Source organism: Epinephelus lanceolatus, chromosome 20, assembly GCF_041903045.1.
Source record: "Epinephelus lanceolatus isolate andai-2023 chromosome 20, ASM4190304v1, whole genome shotgun sequence".
Lineage (NCBI taxonomy): Eukaryota > Metazoa > Chordata > Actinopteri > Perciformes > Serranidae > Epinephelus > Epinephelus lanceolatus.
Window position 1 is genome coordinate 19,694,463 of NC_135753.1, and position 23,357 is coordinate 19,717,819.

The 23,357-nt window shown below is 42.7% G+C and overlaps 1 protein-coding gene and 1 long non-coding RNA gene across 11 annotated transcripts in view; one reads left to right on the forward strand and one right to left on the reverse strand.

Moving 5' to 3' along the window:
• LOC117264408 (phospholipid scramblase 1) overlaps positions 1–23,357 on the reverse strand; it is a 222,704-nt gene that overhangs the window by 19,273 nt on the left and 180,074 nt on the right. For 2 of the 10 annotated variants that reach the window (XM_033638333.2, XM_078162431.1), the window contains exon 1: positions 22,737–22,966. The exons of the other annotated variants lie outside the window; for them this stretch is intronic. The gene's annotated coding sequence lies outside the window, so the exon portion shown is untranslated. Of the gene's footprint in view, positions 1–22,736; positions 22,967–23,357 lie in introns of those variants that run through there. 10 annotated transcript variants of the gene reach the window in all.
• Positions 13,848–18,580, forward strand: LOC144458840 (uncharacterized). The gene is made up of 2 exons (XR_013488213.1): positions 13,848–14,286; positions 14,527–18,580. It is a non-coding gene; the product is annotated as an uncharacterized LOC144458840 (long non-coding RNA).

Consider the following 23,357-nt stretch of genomic DNA (forward strand, 5'->3'; position numbering starts at 1 on the left):
CCCAGCTGAGTACTTCAGTGCAGCCCTTTTCTCAAACACACACACACACACACACGCACACGCACACACACACACACACACACACTTCACGTGCACTGTGTTAATGTCTTTTTCCATGCTGGCACCCTGCACAAAGCTCTGGCGGTGTTGTAGTCTGCATTTCTCTCTGAAACTCGAGCATTAACTGAATGTTTTTCTCATTCATTATACAATCAGTAAAAATTGTTTCACAAATGCATCTGAGGGAATGTGGACTGTTGCTAAGAACAACAATCTTGATAGTAAAATGTTTTAATAGTATCTTTTTAAACCAAACACTCATTAAAACCGAAACTATTTGTGGTCAAATTTAATTGTAATTATGCTCATTAAACCTATGTTGACGACTTATTAGTCTCCGAAAAATAGAACAGATAGTGTTCTTATTTCAAATAATAAAACAAAGTGATTAAGTCATTATTTAAGAGATTCTCTGTCGTCATTGCTCTCATACAGGTGCTGCAGGATATTCAGTGTCTCAGCTGGCACACTACTGAGATCTGGCTGTTTTCAAACCCCAGAGCGAAGCAACCCTCGGCCTGGAATCTTACTTTGGGATCCCCGTAAAATGAGTAATTTCTTTGTGAGATCCATTTATGTTTATTTTACAATAAAGCGACCATTAATGGTTCTGGAAAATTGAAACCAGACATACAAGATACTTGAAAACAAGGTCTGCGCAGTGAATGGGTATTTCATTAATCCTATAAGGGATGTCCCGCAGTGATTAGCTGGAAAGCCCATAAAGGTACTGAGTTTCACTTTATTACAAGGCAGGCTTTTTATATTATTGTAAATTGCAATAACTTGCAATAAAAGTAATGTTTAACAAAAAACAAACAAAAAGTATGAAGGGAGTGATTAAATTATACATGAATAATAGAGTTTACTCTCGCAGAAGTTTGACTTTGTCTAAACTGATGGACCGTGGTTCGGCAGATGATTCAATCGACAGCCTCTCGATGCTCGGCTGAATTAATTACTGCCATATCGCTGCCGTATCGATCAAAAACACAGTGATCCTGTGGCCGTTAATCATTTGTGTCAAAATGGGAGAAACATAACCCAGCCAGGCAGTGCAGGGGGTGTGCAGAGGAAGTGGAATGCATGAGGAACAGGGAGGTTGATCCCTCTGCCGCTTTGACGTCAGGCATCCATCTACTGGTGTTATTCCTTAATCTGATTCACTTGGCTGCTCAGCAGACCAGTGTTGCCTGTTGGAAAGGTTTCATGTGTGTGATGGATGCTATTGTCAGAAATGCCAAGGTCAATATGCGACGCAGCAGCAAAAAAAAGAGGACTTTCTTATTTCAAAAGTGCTTCCCATGTATCATCATCTCTGCAATCTGACCTTGCTTCCCTCTGTAATAACATTCAGAGGGAGGACAACTGCTGGGTGCATGCTCATGGGCTGGCGTTGATCTTTAAAACGGGTCATGGCGCCGCAGAGAAGAGGCCCGTGTCACTCATGACATTATGCAGGCGTATTACTTACACTAAGACAGATTTGGAAATGGAGTTGTACTGTCTGGCGTGAATGCTCGGGGACAATTATGTCTTGATTTGAGCATCTTAACAGAGGGGCCACCATTTGACTGTGCACTCTCTGTACAACAGCAATTAGCTGATATCGAGGCACATCATCGTGTAAACAGATTTAGAGTAATGAAATGTCAATTTTGGCAAATGACAAACAACAAAGAAGACGTCGCACGAACAGATAAGAACTCTAATAGTTTGTCAGTTTGACTGACACTGTCAGCCGTGGTTACTTTTGCTTTGCATTATACGATTCACTCAACCACATCACCATTAAAACTTAATCTCAGCACTGGCAGTTATTGATGCCACATGAGGCAGGCAGTGGGCAAACTTCGTGTGAAGGAGGGATTTTCTTGTCAACATATCCCGATGCTGGAGCTGTACGGGCTGATGTAATCCTGGTCATATTAAAGACCAACTCTTGACATTTTTATAAGAGCGTATAAAAGATACTCTGCTCTGTCTGATACAGTTTTTCCAAGGTAAAATTTTCTATCCGTATTAAAATATGTAAATATTGTCAGTTTCAAATTTAACACTGAGACACAGATGTTTCCTACGTGATGTGCACTAGAGGCTTTAAGTTTCCACATCACACTTGTCAGCCCTGTCTCCTAGACACTATGTTTATATACAGGTAATTTGAAGCAGTAAATACATCTTGAGGGAAACAATTGGGAGCAAATTACGTTTTCTATTAATATAATGGGAAATTAATGTACCTGGCAAGTCGCAAAAATGTCGGCAAAGCGTTCACTGAAAACATATTTCAGTTGTTTTCTGCCAAAATAGGCAACCCTTGCAATACGCTATCCGCTCATAGTGGCTACAGCATTGTTTTTTTAATAGCTTTTTAATTAACATTTAACCGAAATCACGATCTTTCCCTGAACTTAACCAAAGTGCATTTACTGCCCGAAGTTCTGGGGTCGATGTCCTGCAATTTGTATGCCCACTGTCCTCCCTTGCCACCTTCCGAAGCCTTCACTGTTCACGAAAGTAGTTTTTCGTTACCTGAAAGAAATGTCTACGAACATAATCCAGACACTTGTGTGATTACACTGCGACAACGTAATTTCAAAAGCAGTTTTGCAGCGTACAAACATAATTTCTAGGAGACAGAGTTGCTGTTGTGTAAGCTGCATACTTGACCATAACTGGCCCACAAACTAGTAGTGATGTCACAAACTCATGCTCTTGCATACACGTCTTAAACTCAGATTAAAGATGAGAAACTTTCCTCTTTCAGCAGTTGATTGTGAAAACAGCCATGTATTGTCCCTGCACATGCACCAGTCTGCACAGTGAAGGTCAAACATCCAAGTAAAGTCACAATAAGCAAAAAAAAAATTGATTGTAGGGGGACTTTAAGTTGTTAGAACCAAGATCAGATAGTAATGTTTTGCTTTCACTCAGTTAATTACTTAATTACTGATTTTAATTAAACTGTCTGATATGGAAAAAATATTTCATGGTGTGTTATAACAAGGCTGTTATCACACAACAAGGTGGGCATCACACCATCAAATTTCTTTCCTTAGTAATGTAAGGAAATGGCCGCTAACCCGGGCGGGGTTTCCCCACTGAGTCCTCATCTCCAACTGTCCACTGATTCACTGCTCCCACAGGGGAGACTGACCTCCTCAGCCACCTGGGGACGACCCCCCTACGCACAGTTAAATATGCTCACAGGAAGGAACCGCAGAGGAGAAAATCATGTCGTTAAGACTCCACCAAGCCGCTGTGTCCGGCGTCCTTTTTTCTACGGCCAGGGAATAAGAAATACCCCAAGTCTTGGAAAATGACTTCAATTAACCATAATGTTAATCACTATTGCTCAGAACAAAAGTCAAGCTGAGAAATCCCTTGATGGAAATTGTTATAATTGCCCTAACAACGGGAATGAATATTTCTCCCTGCTTAATTACATGTGACTTAATATTTAAATATACCATTTGCGGGTTTTAAAGTATCTTAATCACAGCCATTAATTTTAAATATCTAGCATTTGGAGTGGCGGGGGAGCAGACAAACACCTTTTACAGTGTGACTGGTTACATGTGGCAGGTAACGTTAGCAGAATGTCAGGTATGTATTATGCACGAGGCGCTGCTGACAGGGCCTGTATGCCACGACAAGAACAGGTAATTGTGCTTTCCTCGTGCGGTAGGAGGTAGGGAGCGATCTGTTACACACGAGCTGGAGTCTGACTTGTCGCTCTGACCCATCCATCGTAAACAATGGCACTTTTCAGACAAAACTCAGGCTGGATTTCCATCACTATGATAAAGTAATGCAGGTTGTGGGAATATACTTCACTGTATTTTATTTTATTTTTTACAAAATTTAAGGTAGTGCAGAAATGATTGATAAGTTGATATGTTGGCCAGGAATATTATCACCAACCGTTCTGACACTTAATTGTTGAAGCCTTTTATCAAGCAAAATTGCCAAACATCAGCACCTGAAGTGTGAGAATTTGCAGATTTATACTGTTTAACATCATTGTAAATGTATATCTTTGAGTTTTGGACTGTTCATCAGACAAAAAAAAGCAATTTGAAGATACCTCCCTGGACTTTGGGAATTACGTTGGACAGTTTTCACTATTCTTGGACTTTTTGGGGGTCTAAATAATCAACAGATTACTCCATAATATAAGTAATCACATGTTGAACCTTTTTACACTTTACTGTGACCAAGACGCTAACATTTTCCAAAATTAATGCAGTCCTTGCCATCAAATGTTCATTCCCTCCTCTCCCCTCGCTGTGGTCATTTAGGAACTCGTTGCATGGCTTCTCGAGGTTCAGAGGTGGCAACCCCAGAGTCCTGGCCAGCTGCCAACAGTGACTCTCCCAATCTGGCCACCTAAACCACCGCCTCATCTAATTGGCCAAATCACCCGCTGTTCTCAGACCCCCGTTGCTGCATGGCAAAGGCCTTCTGAGGAATCAGACAATGTTTGCAAACTGTTAATGTTGTGTTTGGTCGGTGTGGATGGAGACGCTTCGAACTGTTGGGAGTATACGGGTTATACGGTAGGAGGAAAAAGTTTAGATCAGTGTGGAGTAAACCCGAATTGTATCTAGCCTGGCATCGGCAGACCAAATCACAAATGCGAATTAGTTGAGAATATTTTAGTTTATTTTCAAATATCAAGGGGTGGTATCAATACGTGACATCGCCCTGGGTGGCCACTGACCAGGTTCATCTGGTTTAGATGCCAGTCACAGCACATTACAACAGGTTGCAGAGATGAGCTGCTATATTAAATGTTGGCATATGAAACTTTTGCCAAATCCTATCCAAAGTGCGCAAACACATCTTTCTTCTTAAGAAAAGCTTTTAAGTGCAGATGATTGATCTTCTTTTGGCAGAACCGTCCGGTTGGTTCAATACAGACATAAAAGCGGCTTCAGCAGAAAGTTCCGCATCAGCTGCAGCCATGTTGGTTGTTTTCGAAAATGCCTCAACAATGCTCCTCTTTACGGTCTTTGTCATAAACACGCCCCGTATTAGATACATGGTTGTGATTGGTCTGGCCCGTTTCAGGCCGTTGAGAATCTGTCCAATGCGGAGAGGGGCCAGACCCATCTGCCAGAGCAAATAAAAGCTCGCAGATTTGTCTTGTTCCCAGGCAAAATTTCATCCATTTCATATCTGAATTTCAACAGTCAGAATAAGTTTCCAGTTTCAGAGCAATTACAGCAATATACACAAATCAACCAGACACTGGGACGCTGCATTTCCACCATGCTGTCACTTATCGAGAGTTGACAATAAGCTGAAATGCTGCAGGGCTAACAAACACGCAGACATACACGGAGAAGCACACACATCAACAGACAACCGTGCACACACACACACACACACACACGAGTTAAGCAGGCCTTTGGGTCACGCAGTGTGAGTGAAAAACAGAGAGTGGGAGTGAGCGAGCAGCTGCAGGAGCCATGGGGTGGGTTGGGCCTTACGGCGAGCAGCGAGGGGCTGGGGGAGGCTTAGGGGATGGAGGAGGCTGAGGAGGCTGGGGAGGGCTGCGGGGAGACCCGGAGCTAGGGGCCGCCTGTTTAATTGGAGCTCATTTACACAGCAGTGGAGCAGGAGACACCTGAAGGGCCTTCCCTGCCTTATCAGCTAAATGGCTCCCGCTCCACATCTTCCACAAGTCGGATTCTTCTTCTTGTTTATCACTCGGTTCTCCCTCAGAAAAACCGCTCTGATACTGCAGCTTTTTCTGCACGCGTGGATTCCTTGAAATGCCCGTCCTCTCAAACATCAGACAATTAAGCGCAAAGAAAAAGTTACAAAAACAGCGGCAGAGGCAGCCCTGAGCTGCACACACAAGTTGTTGACATGCCTCGTAAACTGAATTATAAATGATATGCACCTTTAATACATTCTGCTGTTGTAATATAATTAAATCAGCCAGTGTTGACAATGATAATACCCACCATACCATCTTCCTGTAGCTTTGAAAAGCAGGTAGAGGATGGCGAGGTGGAAAACAGGAGGCAGCGGTGAGGTGAGGGGGAGTATGATGAGGAGGAAGACGAGGAGGAGGAGGAGGAGGAGGAGAGGAGCCAAAAGAAGGAACAACTTACTGTAATCATAGTCATGTTCAATCAGACACCTGCTATTAAGTTGATAAATACACTTTTCCCAGTGTGAGTCCGGATACACTGAGTACCCCTAAGGCACTGTTCTGCTCTTTAACTACCTACTCTGCCTGGCTTCTTCACTCAACCACCAACTCTCTTCCCATTAACTCACATTTCACCCAGTCTCACAAGATGTCCCGAAATCCATTCCTTATAGGGCACTGTATGATTGAGTAAATGCAGTCCTCGACGGTGAGACCGAGAACAGATTTGGTGAGTGGTTTTTCTGGCTGTTGCGGAGTGAAAGGGTAGGGATTTGGGGACATTTTTACTCCATTAGTAAGTACTATTTTGTCCTTTTTTTCCCTTCGTGCTTACGGTAATAAGAAAAAATGAGAGCGGAGTGTATGTGTGTTGCCGGGTTGGTAGGGGGGTGTGTGAGGGAGGGTGTATGGAGAGGTTGTTGTGTTTGAGGCAGGGAGGGTGCACAGACAAAGCTTGCCTCCTTAATCTCTTGTCTCGCCTTTTCAGCTCCAGTCGGTGCGCACATGCTGGTGACGGGGCCAAGAGGATGCCTCCTGTAGAGAATCTTACTCAGCACGGTGTCATGGCCGCCACGACACCTGATAAACATTAAGTACAGGCTGTGATGCCTAAGTGTTATTATTGTTGTTTATTTATTTTATGTCCCCTTAGTGTTTTACAGTCATCTCAGCTGTAGGCTGGTGGAATAAGGGAGGGATACGGGGGTTGCGTCTCTTTAAGATGACTTTGCTCCGGACTTTAAGAGAATGTAAAGTAACCGACTTTAGCTCAGGGTCCAGATTTAAATGGGCTCTGGGATTTAATTAGCCGAGTTATCCAGATAACTTTGTAATCCTGAACTTGTGCTATACACAAAAATACCTTCCAGCATATTTGGTCCTCCTGGCATGTATTGTACCCCCTGAGTGGCTGCCTCTGGCATGATTACAGGCCATGGGGATGTGTTAACGGCAATCTGATCAATAAGAGCACACAATTTGCCTCTAATTCGCCTATTTTCTTCTTCTGCTTTTGGCAAAATAAAGTTGCCCAAAAGCCATTTTCAAATACAGTTTCTCCCCCAGTAAACGCTGATAAGCGTCCTGCGATCAGCAGTGTAACAATATTGTATTTGGGTTGTCTAAATTCCCTGCACCAATATTATGAGTGTTCTAAAGAATGAGCAAAACAAACTTGTGGAAACAGCGTGGTTTAAAAGCCAGACTTCCCAACGTTATTGAAATCTAAACTTGCTTTGAAACATGAATATCCTGTGTACATTGTCCTGAAAATGTTTTCCTTAAGTTCCTCTGAGCCTTAAAAGAAAATTCATAACTTTGCGGTCAAAGTTCAAAACCATCCCCGGCGTGAGCATCTGAACAAAAAAAAAAAAGAGGCAAAACATACAATTCCCCTCTTAAAATCGCACATGTCACTGATTGAGTTGCAAACTGGCTGGGACGAGATGCGTCTGGAGGCGTCGGAGGGGGGTCTCTCTCCATCTTTTCTCTTACTCTTCCATCCCTCTCTCTTCCTCTATCTATCTATCTATCGGCTGAGTGGAATTCATCATCTGTTGCGAGGGCGCGGCGCATGATAAGCATGCAAGCGGGTGAGCTGGGCCGCTATATCACTGGGAATGAATGAACGACCTCACTTTGACCCGACCAGGGGAGAAAAACACATGTTCTGCTGGTCTTGGCTGGCTGGCTACCTGCAGAGAGGGTTGGGAATTCCTCCAGCAGGAGGGATGGGGAGATGGAGAGATGGAGAGATGGAGGAGGAGGAGGAGGAGGAGGAGGAAGAGAGTCGGGCTCCATGTGTCTGCGGCGCCCTCACATTAACTTGGGGAAGATGTTGGCTTATTGTCCTTTTGTCAGACATGGCTGGTGTCTTGCTGAAAGGGTTAAATAATTCAAGATGTATAGACGTTGGGAGATAAATTTGGGCGAGCGGGGACTCTATGGAGGGTGACAAAGTTAGGTTGCATTATATCAGTGGTACATTGGACTTGTTAAGGGGAACAATGTGAGAGAGTGTTAACCTCTGCACCGTGATAGACATTTAACAGGACGTTATAAAGCTGCTAAGCTCTCTTAGACCCAGCTCACACCACAAATCCTGCGTTTCCTGCTATGAGCCCAGCAAGCTCTATGGCTACCTATTGTTTTTTATTACGTGTAAAGCATTTTTCCACTCTCTTAATCTATGGAGGGGAGCTCTTTGTCCAGCATTACCTCAATACCGAATCAGTTTCCATACTCTGTCCACCCGTGTTCCGATGAAATACAGCTCTGGATTCCATCACCAGTGAGTTTATGTGCGCCCATATGTTGGTGTGTGACACCTTAAACACCTTAATTTGAGGCAATCCAGTGTGCATATGTGTGCACTTGTTGCCTCATGCGTGCATGTTTGCAGTTGTAATCTGCGTACATGTGAGTACACTTTATATGTGTGTTTATAGAGCAGTGTGTCTGAATATTTTACGCACAAGGAGAAACGCTGTTTGCACCACCGCCAGAGCCCATATACTGCAGCTACCCGACTGTGTTTCAGTGTCAGACTGTTACAAACTGTGGAGAGGGGGCCTTGGCCTCATGTCTGGACATGGAGCTGGAGAATGTAGAAAAGGCGGCATGTGGCAGTGGAGGTATGGATGGCTACGGGAGGGCGTGGTCAGTGGATAAAGAGAGCGATTCCTGTTGCCGGGCTGTGGGATGAAGGGCGGAAAAGGGGTTGGTAAAGGGGTTGCTGGAGGCGGTCCACGTCGCCCCTTTATTTACTTTGACCCCAGGTCCGCGGGAGGCCCAGGGAGGGCACATGCCAAACTCCCCAGGCGGGCAGAGCTGCCCTGCCCTCTCTCTCACCTCTCTGCCCGCCCCTCTGTCTCCAGTTAGATATATGTGTGCTTGGAGCCAGGGCTGCATGAGGGCCGCTGATAGTCCTCTTCTCTTTCCCTTACATATCTGGGTTAAGACAGTTGGCCTCAGCTGAAACAAGATTTGGATGTGTGTGTTTGCTTTTGAAAGCAATCCTCAAAATGTTGTTTTATAGTGCAGATCATTGAATGAGTGATTTTATTATAACAAATTGCTGTGCATCTAATGTTAATGGCAATAGTTTGATTACTTTCTCCAATATTCTCAGTGTATCTTCTTAAAAAAAGGCAGCATCATCAGTGTATCCATGTCTTCATATTCTAAATTAACTCTAATAATGTATCTAATATATGTGAATTTCGTGACACTGCACGATACTTTTCTCTTTCGCATTCCACCATAAACCAACTATGATTTATTCCCAAGCTTCTCCGCAATAGCTGCAGGGATATTCTTAGACAAATTAATTTCTCAGTCACAAACAACAAGACACATTAAACTTTAATCTTAAATAAATGTGACACGTGTTATTTGAAGATGCAATTTTATAAATGCATATAACTAATTGGTAAATTATGCAAAGGCCTCATCAATCCCTTCCTTAATAAAATCACAATTAGAAGCAGAAACGGAGGATGATCGAGGAAGGAGGGAAAAAAAAGGGAAAAGGAGAAAGAGCAGTGGCTCTTGAGATGTTAATTATTCTAATGAGGCAAAGTGTACCTGCCTGATGTCAATGTCATCACAGTAGTAATTATTACCATGGTAATGCTATTGCCATGGCGAATCAGAGTGTGATTTATTTCGTTAAAGCAATTAGGCGCTGTGATTAGAAATACAAACATAAATGCAAATTTAAACAGATTTTTCACTTTTATTGGCCGTTTCCATTTTTTAGTGCACATTTCTCTCAGCAACCTTTGACACGACCCTCCGCAGTCTCGTAGCATTCATGGCGGCATTTAAATGCTTCAATTAAAAAACAAAAAAATCACATTTGGAGTCACATTTCTTCAGATTGTTATCGGCAAAGAGGAGCTTTTAGAGTCAGGGAAATAAACGAAGGCAGAACAGAACGCTGAAGCAATCATCTTGGCTCGGTGACGAACGCGCCAGTTGAAAACCATTAGTGTTTATTAGGAAGAGTTTTATTATTTTTTAAACACAAACACACTTTTTCACCCTGACACATCTGACAGTGTTGCTGCTGACATCACTGACTGACTGCGCCTCAGTATCGAGGGATTTGGAGTGGAGAATTCTTGTTTAGCGAGGGGGACGGTTAATTGATTGTCAAATCATGTCATAGTGTAGAGGGTAACTGAGATGACTCCGGGGCAAATATGTCCTCGTGAACACGCTGCCCTCCTGCCCGGTGAGCTCAGCGGAGTCAGTCGCAGCACAGTGGCAGTGCTGAAAATGTCACCCCAAGATGACAGTCATATTCCATTACAGCTATCGCTCAATATCTTCATGCAGGGCAAATTATAGCGTTTCAACGGAGCATAAAGTAACAAAGGAAAAGCCATATGGATATAAAATAAATTGGAATTATTTTGCGAGGACTTCGGAACTCCCAAATTGTACTTTATTTGTGGATTTGATAGTTAATCGCAATTTCACAGTTGCTTTTACACTCAACAAAGAATAAAAGGGGGGGAGAAAAGTTCAAAAATGAAAATAGACATGTTTTATGTTGAGAGTAACACGCTGTGACATATTGAATGACCATTACTCCACTGTAAACCGCTTTGCCATTGAAAGCTGAGGCCAGTGACAAAAATCTATCCAATTCCAGTTGTTGTAAGTACCCAGAATATATTGGACTTCTATGGGGACGCGAATGAAGCTGCTGGGCATCCAGCGTATTTCAGCTCCATCTTGTTTCTTGCCGAAAGGCTCTGGCGTGGGCCTGTGGTTGCCAGGCGCCTCCTGAGGTGACTCTATCAGAGCCAGTCAAGCCTGAAATCAATCACTCACACCCATCAAAGGCTGCCCTGCACCGCCATTGTGACTGAGCCATCTGGGCCTCAGCACACTGTCTACATTTATCTCTATGAACTATATGTGTGCATTCTTGCTTCTGTGTGTGTGTGTGTGTGTGTGTGTGTGTGTGTGTGTGTGTGCATATGTATATTTGTGTGCTTTCTTACAAATTTAATAGAGTTAAAATTAAAAAGGCACACTGTATTGCTTCTTAAACCATAACCATAGGCAGTGGTGGATGCAGGACAGCAGAGGCAGGCCTTAGCATCCATCACACATGCATGCTCCTCTACACCTGTTCACAGCCTTCCACTACATGTCTCTCCTGCATGGCATCATCTGCTTGAACTAGTTTTCCTGTGCGGAGACCTTCCTCCTTTGGCCCCCGCTTTCGGTCAGTCTCCCGGTCTCCAGTCCGTCCTCTCAGTGCCGAGCGCTAACTGCCCAGCACTGGCAGGCAGAGTGGAGTGGAGCGGCGCTGAGTGTGTGTGGCAGCCGCCATTGGAGGGCAGTAGAGCACCAGCGCATCCATCTCTATCAATGTAGCCCCCTTAGCCCCAGAGGGTGCCCGAGTGTAAAGCACTACTTAGAGGGATGTTGGGAGCACAGAGACAGGCTGGGGGAAATTTGGACAGGTCAGGCCAACATTGGACTCGTGTGGCTCTATGGACTGTGTGCAGCATGTGCGCTCACAGCTTTATATGAGGAGACAGATTGACTGTAACAAGTATATGGAGAGGGGACAAATAATTGCACTTGCACAGACATTGAGTTGCATATCAGAGGTGTGACATGAACAAAAAGTAAAGATAGCAATTACTGCTGCTATAGAATGACTAATTTACATGATGTTTGCATTTAGCTAATGTCACAGTAAATTTAAAAACATACCCAAAGTGTAATATCCTCATATAATACTGAGTGTGGTCATTATTGTAGAATTCTGCACATGAAATTGCAAATTACTTTAAAACGAGCCTGCCACAAAACACAATTAAATTCCAAGATTATATGCTAACTCTCAGATTTTAAAGCACATCCCTCTTAATCTTAAAGTTATTCTTTATGTCCTTTGACTTTGCCTCTGTCGGTTTTGCAGAAGGACATATAAGGTCAGCACTATGCAGCCAGGACCAGTCAATGCACTTCAATACCAACGTTTAAAACCCTTTAAGAAAAAGAAAAAGTCAGAGGTACTTATGGACCTACACCCTCTAATCCCTTTTTCAATAACAGTTCAATACTGTAAGGATATCCTGCCAATATCCATCAGCTTCACTGTCACATATATTATTCAAATCCCCTCATATGCATTTGGCCAGTAATCTACCTTAATTTAAAATGAGCCTTAAACCCTATTTAATACAGTACAGGCACACTGTTATGTGAATACTTATGCCTTTAGATTGAAAGTCATTTCATCAAATCTTGAGCAACTGTTACATACATATACTATACTAAAATCCAAAGTTATTAAAAAGTTTATCATTAAGAATATTACAGTTTTATAATATAAAGAAAAGTCAGCTTAAGAATATTAATTAATAGTCTACAGATCATTTGAAAAACGAGGCATTGATTTCAATGATGTGTTAAGTTTATTTATGCAAAATTACTCTCGCATAATTTTTCTCACAGTGCCGTTATTGTGATATGATGATGATATGACACACCAAATATTATACAGCGTACATATTTAATAGCTTTACTGTTAAACTATTCACTCACTTCACTTGCTGCATTTATAAATGAAATAATAGCATGTTTTTTTTAAAAGGGAAAAATTAAACATGATTGGATACAGTCAGAACAACCATAACTACTTGAACGATTAAGACAGTTATGTATGAAGAGAAAAAATGAAAAACAGCAGGTCCGGGACATTGTCCTACATTTAAGTATAGCTCCCAATTCACTTAAAAACAAACCAGCCTGGAAACTTTCATCTCAGGAAGAAAACACATGTTCCTTGTTTTCTGCTTTTACATTAATGTCCATGTTTTCTCCATTCCACTTAGACAGAGAACTGGGATGCCCCGGTCCCGAGTGCAATGTCCCAGACCTTGGCCAGCTCTTTTATGTAAACAGAAACTCCTCGCTGTGAAGGGGTCCCATAGTTAAGAATTCCACTTAGAGAGCACGTTGAACTCTGCCGCGATACGGGGAGATTCATGTTCCTGCTCTATGCTTTAAAGCGACTTCATGTAGCTCTAAATGTAGCATTAATACCCAGTTGGCTGAGGATAAGTACGATAAACAGTTCAGCTTAAGTCACAAACTAGTTCAGCTTTTTATGGTTTTATTATTTGAGGATTTTTCTAATATGTCTTAACCTCAATTGAATCCATGTCAATATTTCCATGTGCATTAGAGGCTTGTTAATTTAAGACATGATCAGTATTTAGCTCCAGGTATTATTTTACAGAAGATGATGTCGCTGTTTAAATGTGTAAAAAAAAAATTAGAATAACAGTGACAAGTGCTTTAAATCTGCAATCTCTAATTTCTGCTATGTCAAATACTTTCACATGGGAATTTTGTTCATATTAAATATGCAAATTACTACTCCAGTTAGAGTAGAAATTATAAATAAGCAAATTGGGTTATGTCTCTAAACATTTTGGAACTTATTTTTCTTGGATTAAGTACTTTTACCCCTAATTTATATAAATAATATGCAGTTTACACACTTAAAATATATATATTTTCCTTTTTTTAATTTGCAGAATTGTTTTTTTCCTCTGTCAGGATGTGTTTTTTGATGGCGTTGCCAGATCCAGCAGGAAACAGAACTTTGCATGATGACGGCAGCGTTTTCCAAACACTGTTGCCATGTTTACAAGTGCCAGAGGGCAAAAAAGGACCTTTTATTTCCCTCCTGCTAATTGTTTGATTTCCTGTTGCCGCTGGAGAGCTCGGTGTACTGTAGGGGAAGAGCGAAGGCCCAGGTTGGCACAGGAGCTCGCACGCTCTCACTTCATTTGTCTCAAACACTGAGATGGCTCCGGGCTAGCCTCTCTCTCTGGAGCTTTGTAGAAATACCAAACAGTGACATCTGACGTTGTCTGTCTACAGTTCCTTTTTTTGTCATCTCCGTGTTTTTTTTTTCTTCTTTTTTTTTTTTTTACCCCTCCGCCATCTCAAGCTGTTTCTGACACCCTTGCAGTGCCTGTCATTGTTTGTTGTGCAGCGCTCACCTCACTAATAAGGTAAGGACATAACTCTAGACGTCTGTATGTTTATCATACAATGAAATCGCTGAGACCATGACATGCCAAATCATAAATCATAGCCTCTTAAGTGCATGTTTTCGAAGGAGGGTCCCTGCTCCACTTGGGGTTCTGATTCCTGCCCTGGACTGTTATTGTGTCTATCTGGAACTTGTCATCGGTTCGTTTGCATAGAGATACGATCCTCTCATCCCATACTGATCCCAGTTCTTATTCCAGCAGGTGGTGGGCTTTAAAAGTTCTTGTTTGTAAGCTGCCGTGGGAGAGATGACACATTTACGATGAGCAGCGCAGGCCAAACAGGCAGGGAAGATTCCCCGCTCATGGCGCGCAGCGCAGTGCAGTGCACTGTGGGCTTCCTTCTGGCCATAACACCACATAGGGCGCCGGACTCACCTACCACTGTTTAATCACAGAGGGCTATTCTCATGTAAATGTATGTTAATCAGGACACAAGGAGATTGTTTTAATCGGATTGCTGGTTTTTGTTTTGTTTTGCTCTGCCTTCAGAACTTAGGAGTGCATCAGGAACAAAAAGTGCCATTGTCAGGTGGCAGTAAGCCAGTAATTCCTTTTGCAGCTTTTTGACGTTAGCACAATCCCACCGACAGACAGATTCTCCGCGGGGACCTCCACGGTGATTGGGCTTCTGTGCAATCTCACCCCTGAACCTGGGCGCTGTCCTTTTAAATTAACTTTAAGGGAGGCTGCATAGTTGGGCTACTGTATGTCCTACATTTGAAACAGAGCCAGGACAAGGGCAGCTGTGAAAAAATATATATCTATGAGTTCACAAAACAAAGTTGCCGTCCAGTCAGAAGATAACTTTGCCCTGATGTAACTTGTGTGATAAACTCCTTCAGTGCGACTAACTGTACAGTTCAGAAGAAACAGATGTGATAAAACAGCAAAACACAGCAACTTTAAGATTCATTTAAATGTTTATTAACCTGAAAATGCTTTTGCATCACAGCATAATGCTATAAGAACACGGATGTAAGCAAATTAAAGTTAATATATATTTAATGAAATTGCATTACACCATCATAGTGATTGTGATGAGGAGAACATCAACGGCTGTCAAGTGACTGACTTGTGCCACATCGCCTTGGGTTTTGTGTGACGGATGCCCCTGCCAGTGCCAGTGCATTTCTGCCTGCCAGCAGGCCTTTAATCCCTCCTAATGGGGGTTGTCATCTCACCGCTAATTTAAATGCTCCAACCACGAAGCTCCCCCACCTGGCTGAGCTAATCCCAGTGCGAAGGGCCCCCTTCCCCACAGCTAGCCGCCTCGTTTTGGGGCCCAGGGGCCTGGGGGCCTCACCACCCTCCTACACAACAACAGCATCTTTCAATCATCTCTCCCTGATTGTATTAATCTTATCTGTGTTTAATTACATTTTTTAAGATTATTGCTGTATGCCATCTTTGCACACTGTGGGGGCCGCAGAGGGCTGCTCATTTCGGATGCATTTTCATTTGGGCACAAATCCCCATCAAAGACTGCCAGAAATTATAGGAGAGCCATTTCTTCATGGTTGGGGGAGTACGTAAACTTGATCCTATAGCCTGAAGTCATGTTGGTTGTAGTTCGGTTTACATTGTCTTGGGCCGTTTTAGATTTAATATACTTTAAGTTCCAGTGGTGTAAAAACTATCCAGATCGTTCGTATGTAAAAGTGTAATGAAATAGAGTAGAAATTAAAGCTGAGCAATATATCTGTTTTATCAATATCCTAAAATGAGACTAGACATCATCTTAGCTTTTGGATAGTGCAACGAGTGTTGTCTTTTCCTGGTTTTAAAGGCTGTATTACAGTAAAGTGATGTAATTTTCCAACTTACAGACTGTTTTAGCTGTTCTATTATTTGCCTTTACGCACTTGGTCCTTATATCCATGTTATTGATGATATTTCAAAAATCTCACTGTGTAAAAATTTGATGACAGCAGCAACAATTAACCCTACAATATTGTCCCAAATATAGATATTGAGGTCTTTGGTTAAAAGTATTATAATATTTGATTTCTCCATATCGCTCAACCCCAATAGAAATATTCCAACTACAATAGTATTATCAGAAAAATGTACTTAAAGTATCAAAAGTAAAAGTTTTTCTAATCCTGACACTTCCCCTTGATTGTTAAATTGTTGTGTAGTATATTATTGTTGGTGCATTGTAGAGGTAGCATTTCACAATGTAGTCAAGCTAGAGACAATTTTATCTATGTTAAATACTTGTCGACTAGTTTAATCTCTAATAGTATGTCATATTTTATAAGATCGTCTCATGCTTTGTGTGTAAAATAATATTCGTAAAGGTAACCATAGCAGTGAAATAAATGTGATGGAGTAAAAAGTACAATATTTGTGTCTAAAATGTTGTGGAGTAGAAGAATAAAGTGACAAACTTGATGAAGCCATGGGCGCAACACGTTTGCAACATTTCAAATGAAGACTAAATTAAAAGAAGAAGCAATTCAGCCTTCTTGTGTGTGGTGTATCTGCTTATTTATTAAAATAAAATGTTCTTAATGTACTTGAGTACTTCACTTATGTTCCACATCTCTGAAGTCCCAGACCTTTCTTTCCCAGAAAGTGAACATGAAACATTCAGGTTTTAAAGTTCGTGTCACTCAGGTGTGCACTGCCTTATTAAAAATTCAGAACTCTGCGTTGTACCAACAGGAAGTAATTTTGTTTGTGTCATTGTGTCTTATTTACAGAACCCTGGAGAAAGGGGAGAATAGCCGAAGGAAAACTCTTCTTCTTTTTTTGTGTGTGTGATGTTTGTCAGTTTGGTTAACCCGAGGACAAAGGGGCTGGAGGGCGCTGGAGAGGTTCTTCAGCAGGTGCATTTAATTAACCAGTGGCTAATTCTCCCGTGTTAGAGTGACACCTCTGCAGACTTCATCCCCACATGTCACGGAGGATGCACCTCGGCCAGATTAACATTAACAGTAGCTAACAGGTGTTTCTGCGTCTCCATCGTCATGATTTCCCAACTCTGCCTAATGAAGCTGCGATGGCTGAGAGTGATTGCAATCAGAGATATGCTTTTTTTTTTTCTCGCTCTCTCTCCACACAAGTAAACAATCAGCCATCTGGTCAGACGAGGAGTTTTTGTTTGATTGCAAACTCTGTACTCGATTTCTTGGCACTGACCCACTGCGCTCGAAACATCCGAGAGCAATTATAGCCTTGATAGAGAAATAATATCTTTGTACAGAAATAAGTGAATTAAGTGTTTTAAGTAACTGTTGTGAGTAGCTGCTGTTTGGTGGTCCATCCTACTGCAGGAACATGTTACAATACTTTTACACCAGTTGTGTTTTGTCAATAAAATATACCATAGCAAATATGAAGGTGTTGCAAACTGTGTGGCAGAATATTTACATACAGTAGCTCTGAAATCTATCTTCAGCCCAGCACATTCATCCGTAATGGTGTTATGCTGTGACTGTAAGGCTTGTAGCAATCAGCAGGACCTTGTGTACCACTTTAATATGGAATGGGGGGTGGCGGTGGGCACACACAGAGCCTGTTGATGATTTTTTTTTTTCCCCGTGCATATTTGTGGAAGTGATCCGAGGTTGGATGTGTGTGTTTTTCTATCTTTAGGCGCGAGTTAAATGCTCATGTAAGTACAGCGAGGCGAGGGCCGGAGGGCGTCTGTAGCTCCCCCTGAACCCAGGATGCCGAGTTCACCGCCCAACAGGGGGCGGTGCAGCTAATTATTAAAACATTTTCAAAAAAAGATTTGATGTTCAAAGGTGCTGCACCTGAAAAGAGGTGACACCGTGTGCAGCTACATCACATAAGATTACATGCACATTATTGTTAACGCTTCAAGTGGTGCTGTAAAATAAATGTGATGGCAAGCTCGGCTCATTTGAATAATTTTCGGAGTGCGAAGACAGATATGGGTTTTGGGCAGAGGGGGTGGCGTTCCAAGAGGGACAAAGGGATGAGACTTGGCAGCACATGAAAACGATCGTTTGACTTCAGACATCCCCGTTTAATAAGAGACCAGAAACCTCTGATTTCATATGCTCGTGTATTTGATCTGAACATGTCTCTTTTCTCGTTGAGTGGTTGTACAATCCAAAGCAAAATAGCCGAAGCGCCTCAAACACTGATTGGCCGTAACATCCCTACACCTCACCGAGGCCAAGATTCCAGGTTAATGAGGAAAAATTAACACATGACAACATTTTCTTGATGTCATTATTCGGCAAGTCCACAAACTTCTGATGTGGTGTGTAATTCTCCCAGCGCACTGCGTGTCTTTGTAGCTATCACGGATCAGATCACTTCTGAAGCTCCATTACCAGCCATGCTGCCCTAACACTGGAAGAGGAGCCCTGTAATGACTCCCTTCAACAAAGAATCACTGATAAAAGGATTAACTAATTAAATTAACGGAGTAAAGTACTTTATAACTGTTAATTATGTGGTTCCCTTGGCTGCTCTGGGCCACTAGCACCCTTTGTTTGAAAGCCCCTTGTCTGTACTAATTGATCTCTGGGGAGCGCTTGGTGTTTGCGTATGAGTGTGCGTGGGTGTATGTGTGTGTGTTGGAGGGTGCCTTACACAATCAAACGGCACGTATAAACAAACTGACAATTTACTTTGGTGTAGAGTGTCACTTTGTAGGACGTGGGGACACTGGCTTAAATGACCTTGAATGTGCCACCAGAGAATAGAGCCTCTCTCAAGGATCGGGCCCCTCAGAAGCCTCGTCCTGCTCTCTGAGGGGCCCCACTATCTTTTACACTGAGACAACACTCAGAATTGAAAGCTGGGGTTGAAGTTTTTAATATTTTCTATTTTCTGATCCAATTAAAATGAACTCTGTGTAGCAGAACCGACACTGTTGGTCGCGGCACATTGCCAGTTTGCAATATGAGGCTTCATAGAAAACCATAAAAGGCTTGTTTTGTTAATACGCCCCGTCCTTTAAACTTTTCTAACCATCACAAGGAGGCAGAAGCAGAGGCTCTTTTATCCTCAATAGTGTCTCCTCTAACGCGTGGCCAATCACATTATTAACCTCCATGGCTGCAGTCAAAAGGCTGATAGATGTGACCTGGTCTGCCATCCATTCCCGCCTGAGCCAGCTCCATCTTTTCCCAGTCCTTCTTTTAACCCCTTCTCTTCGTCCAATGGGCCCGGCCACCAAAATCCTAATGACGTCCTTGACAAGTGATCCATCAGTTGGCAATTACAACATCTGTCGCCATGACAAAGCTGCCCATAAAGATGGCTCCGGCACTCTCTTTTGGGGCAACTCTTCCTCCCCCGCGATTATGTCTGGGTTCAGGGGGAGATGCAGAGTTGGTGGGGTCGTGTGGGTTTGGGGGGGGGGGGGGGGTTAGCCACTTTGTGCAGTAAAAAGGGGCCGCCCCACAACACAGACAGACATGTTGACAGCAAACACAAACATAGCAAAACAAATGGTTCACGCCTACCTCTTTAGATTTCCATTCAAATGCACTCCACAACTCTGTGAAAGTGCTCTATCTTCTATAGAGGGAAGAACCTACCAGCTGCCATCGTCTCTCCTCACTATAAAGAGGACCTTTCACTTGGGAACAATGAGAGGGCTTCTCTTGTCTCTTGGCCCGGACTCTCTGCCGCACCATGTTTAATTTCAATAGCCATAGATCAATGCAGAACAACACTCCAGAAGTGGTAGGGCTCATCTGAATCAGCCAACAAGACTTTTGTTAAAGTCAGCAAACATGCATTCAAATAGTGATTCAGCAGTAACATTCAGTCGTCGTCGTAACATCCAGCATTTAACCAGCAGGCAGCTCATTTACAACACCTACGCACTCTTCAGAGAACTCCCTAATGTGTGAAGGTGTGTTTTGAGGGGAATAAATCCTATTTCAGGTGGATACATTTGCAGATGATGCCTTTCATGCTGTCTTTTCTGTGGCTCAGTGGGAGGAAGGTGTGGGACTTTGCCTTGCTTTTCTTTCGCCCCTTTAAGTGGAGCACCGGATAGATGGCATGACATCACGGGCCAAGCCGGCAGCACAATGCAAAGGTCATGCGGCCCATTGATCTAGGGGGCCCCTGATAGAAACGCCCTGTATTATGGGTTCGCGCACGCGGGGTCTTACACACACTGAGCCATAGAAACAGACCACAAATGGAGCCTTGTTGTCTTCCCATTCAGGGCCTGCAATCAGCGGATTTACACTTTGATGTGGAGCTGAGGAATAAAGCCCTTTCGAGCACTGACCTTTATCGACTGACGGATTAAAATCCATAGCCCTCTCTCTCTCACTCTCAAAACTACATATCTAAGTTACAGTCCAGCTAGCTTGCCACTGAAGCTGAGCATTTCTAAAGCCAGTCCTTTTCATTCTCTTTATTCTCTTCTTTGCTCTCACCCTGACTTTTGTGCCTGGCTGCTAACACGGAACAAGATTTCTTTTTCTCATCGGGTAGCGACAGGAAATGGTTGAAGGGTGGTGGCCGTTTGAAAGGTTTTATTCAGAAACCTGAGAGCAAATAAAAGAAGTAACCATCACAGCTACTGCTTATTGCCTCACTTATTATCAGAGCTGTTTTAATGCTCATCCTGTGCAACAAAAAATTGTTTTCAACATTAGGTTTTCTAAAAATCTACGATTTTGTACTAGGGATGCGTCAAACAATTTTTTCTCTTCCAATACTTTAACTCTGCCTTTAAAATCTTAACAAAGAACATTGACAAAGTGATTGTATTTAATGTAAACTGGTTACATCTGATCCTCTTTCTAAGGTTAGAATTAGTGCTAATACTGATCCGGATCAGTGCATCCTCATTATTTTCACTGATCAATTTTCTTACATATACAGCTGTCTCTTTTTGGCAGAATGTGCCTTACAGATGTACAGTAATGGGCCTTGAGGCTTTCTATGTGGAACAGTTTCTATCACACACTCACTGAGGACCAGACACAAGCACACAGCTTCCATTTTATGCTTCCTAACGCCTGGCTTCCCATCTATTGTCTTTAAAACCATCCCTGATGCCCACTTGGACATTTCGCTGTCTGCTGTTCTCCCAGAGGAGCCAGCTTGAACCAAATTAACAGAAACAGAATCTATCACTTCTCCGTCCACTATCAGGCCAACTGGTTTTGATGGCCCCATTCTGCTTTGTCAGAAACATGCCAAAGCCTGCTGTAATCCGCTAAAGAACACTTAACAACCAAGTAATGTCACGGTAGACCAGCGGTCTGTATGCTGTGACGCACTTAAAAAATCTCGCAGCCATATCCACTTAATTCAGCTAGTGCTTTAGGAAGGCCCACCTGAGAATTGTGAGACTGCCTGCAGAGAGTCAACCATCAGCATTAGAGAGCATTACCACCGTGTAACAGAAAAACACTTAGGCTATTTCTCACATGAAAATGCTAGCCTACACTCCTTTCCCAGAGCTCTTGTAAGTGCAATGAGAATTTGAGTCTCTGTTTACTGCCATTGTTCCAGACCCGCAACACCAATTTGACCGCCGATACGCGAGTTGTATTCAAGTAATTACTGTTCTGTCACTGTGAGCCTTTGTTAGAGAGTCGTTAATTTGTTAGCTAAACAATCATGGTTTAAGATCTCTAACTGCGAGTTTAAGAGGTTTAGAGTCGTATAGATCATGAATCCATCCTTTGTTTTCAGCACGCAACGTGAAAGGTCTCAGAGCAAAACAATTACATCACACCGCAACAAGGCTTTGAGTGTACAACAATGACAAGAGAATTGTGCCTTCAGGCAGAAAACACTTTACACTCTGGAGATGGAGAATGAAGGGAGGGTATTTTCTGGTTGATGAGCATAAGGTACATGGTCCATTCAGACAAATAGGGAGAAACAACAAGGTACACTGAGAGGAAGCTGCAACAGAAAAAGAAAAACAGTTCCATGAAATATTAATGGGATATATTTACTGACAAGCTTCTATAACCAGCAGCTCCCTTCAGGGACCTCAGGGAGAGAGAGCTTATGCTTGACTGACAACCACTAGGTGCAGAGGTACATGAACATGACCTGCACACACAGACACAGAAACACACTCATACACGCACTTGTGAAATTATGACTGGACAGGAGCAAGGACGGCCCCTCTCATACCTCCAGAGGACGCTGAGAGCAGTCTCTGTGTGTATTCTGAGAATGCCACAGACATGACAAAAATGTCCACGTGTGGTTGCACACATAAACTCTCCACTTTTTCCTGTCCTGTGCAGTGAAATCACCCCCACGATTTGAACCAAGACCACTGCTTCATCAGATAGGAAGAGGGAATTATGTAAGCATAAGATAAGACTCCCGCATGCACTGACACATCCCTCTCCTAACCCTCTCCTCGCTATCTCCCCTTGGCCCCGCTCCCAAAATCTCGCTCCGTCCCAGAAATTCCAAACTTTGCTTACCTAATTTTTGCAGCATATTTCTTTGCCACAGGAGGTGGTTATGACAAATTAGAAGTCTACAAATGTTCTGATGGTGTAAAGGCTCCAGCTGTCACCAGGGAGATGGTGATCAGGTTTCCAAGCTGCATGGTCTCTTGGCGCCACAAAGAGTTCCATATGGTCATCCAAATGCTGCACCTAAATCTGCTCCCAATCTCCACCCCGGAGCTGAGCACTTCTACTGAATTAGTCACAAGGCTTCTGAGCATATGAGGTACAAGACAACAAAAATCATATGTCCTTCATGGAGAAAAAAAAATGGGAGGGGGAGTAGTTTATTAGCAGACATGAACATGTAAACATCATTCACATTTCTTGCTACTCAGACTACTGTCTTTGTACGCACATGGCAAAATGATCTCCACTGCACAGACTGTGATCTTCATTAGGCACAAGTTTCAGAGTCACAGTGAAGTCTTACTTATGGGATTTTTGTAAGGGATAATAAACTTGGCGTTCTGATATGCAAAAATAGTTAGGACTGGGCGTTACGGAGAAAATTAAATATCACAATTTTTTTTTTTAACCAAATACCTCACTATCCATTTAGTGACAATTTAGTTTAGTTTGCCAGCTGAGCTG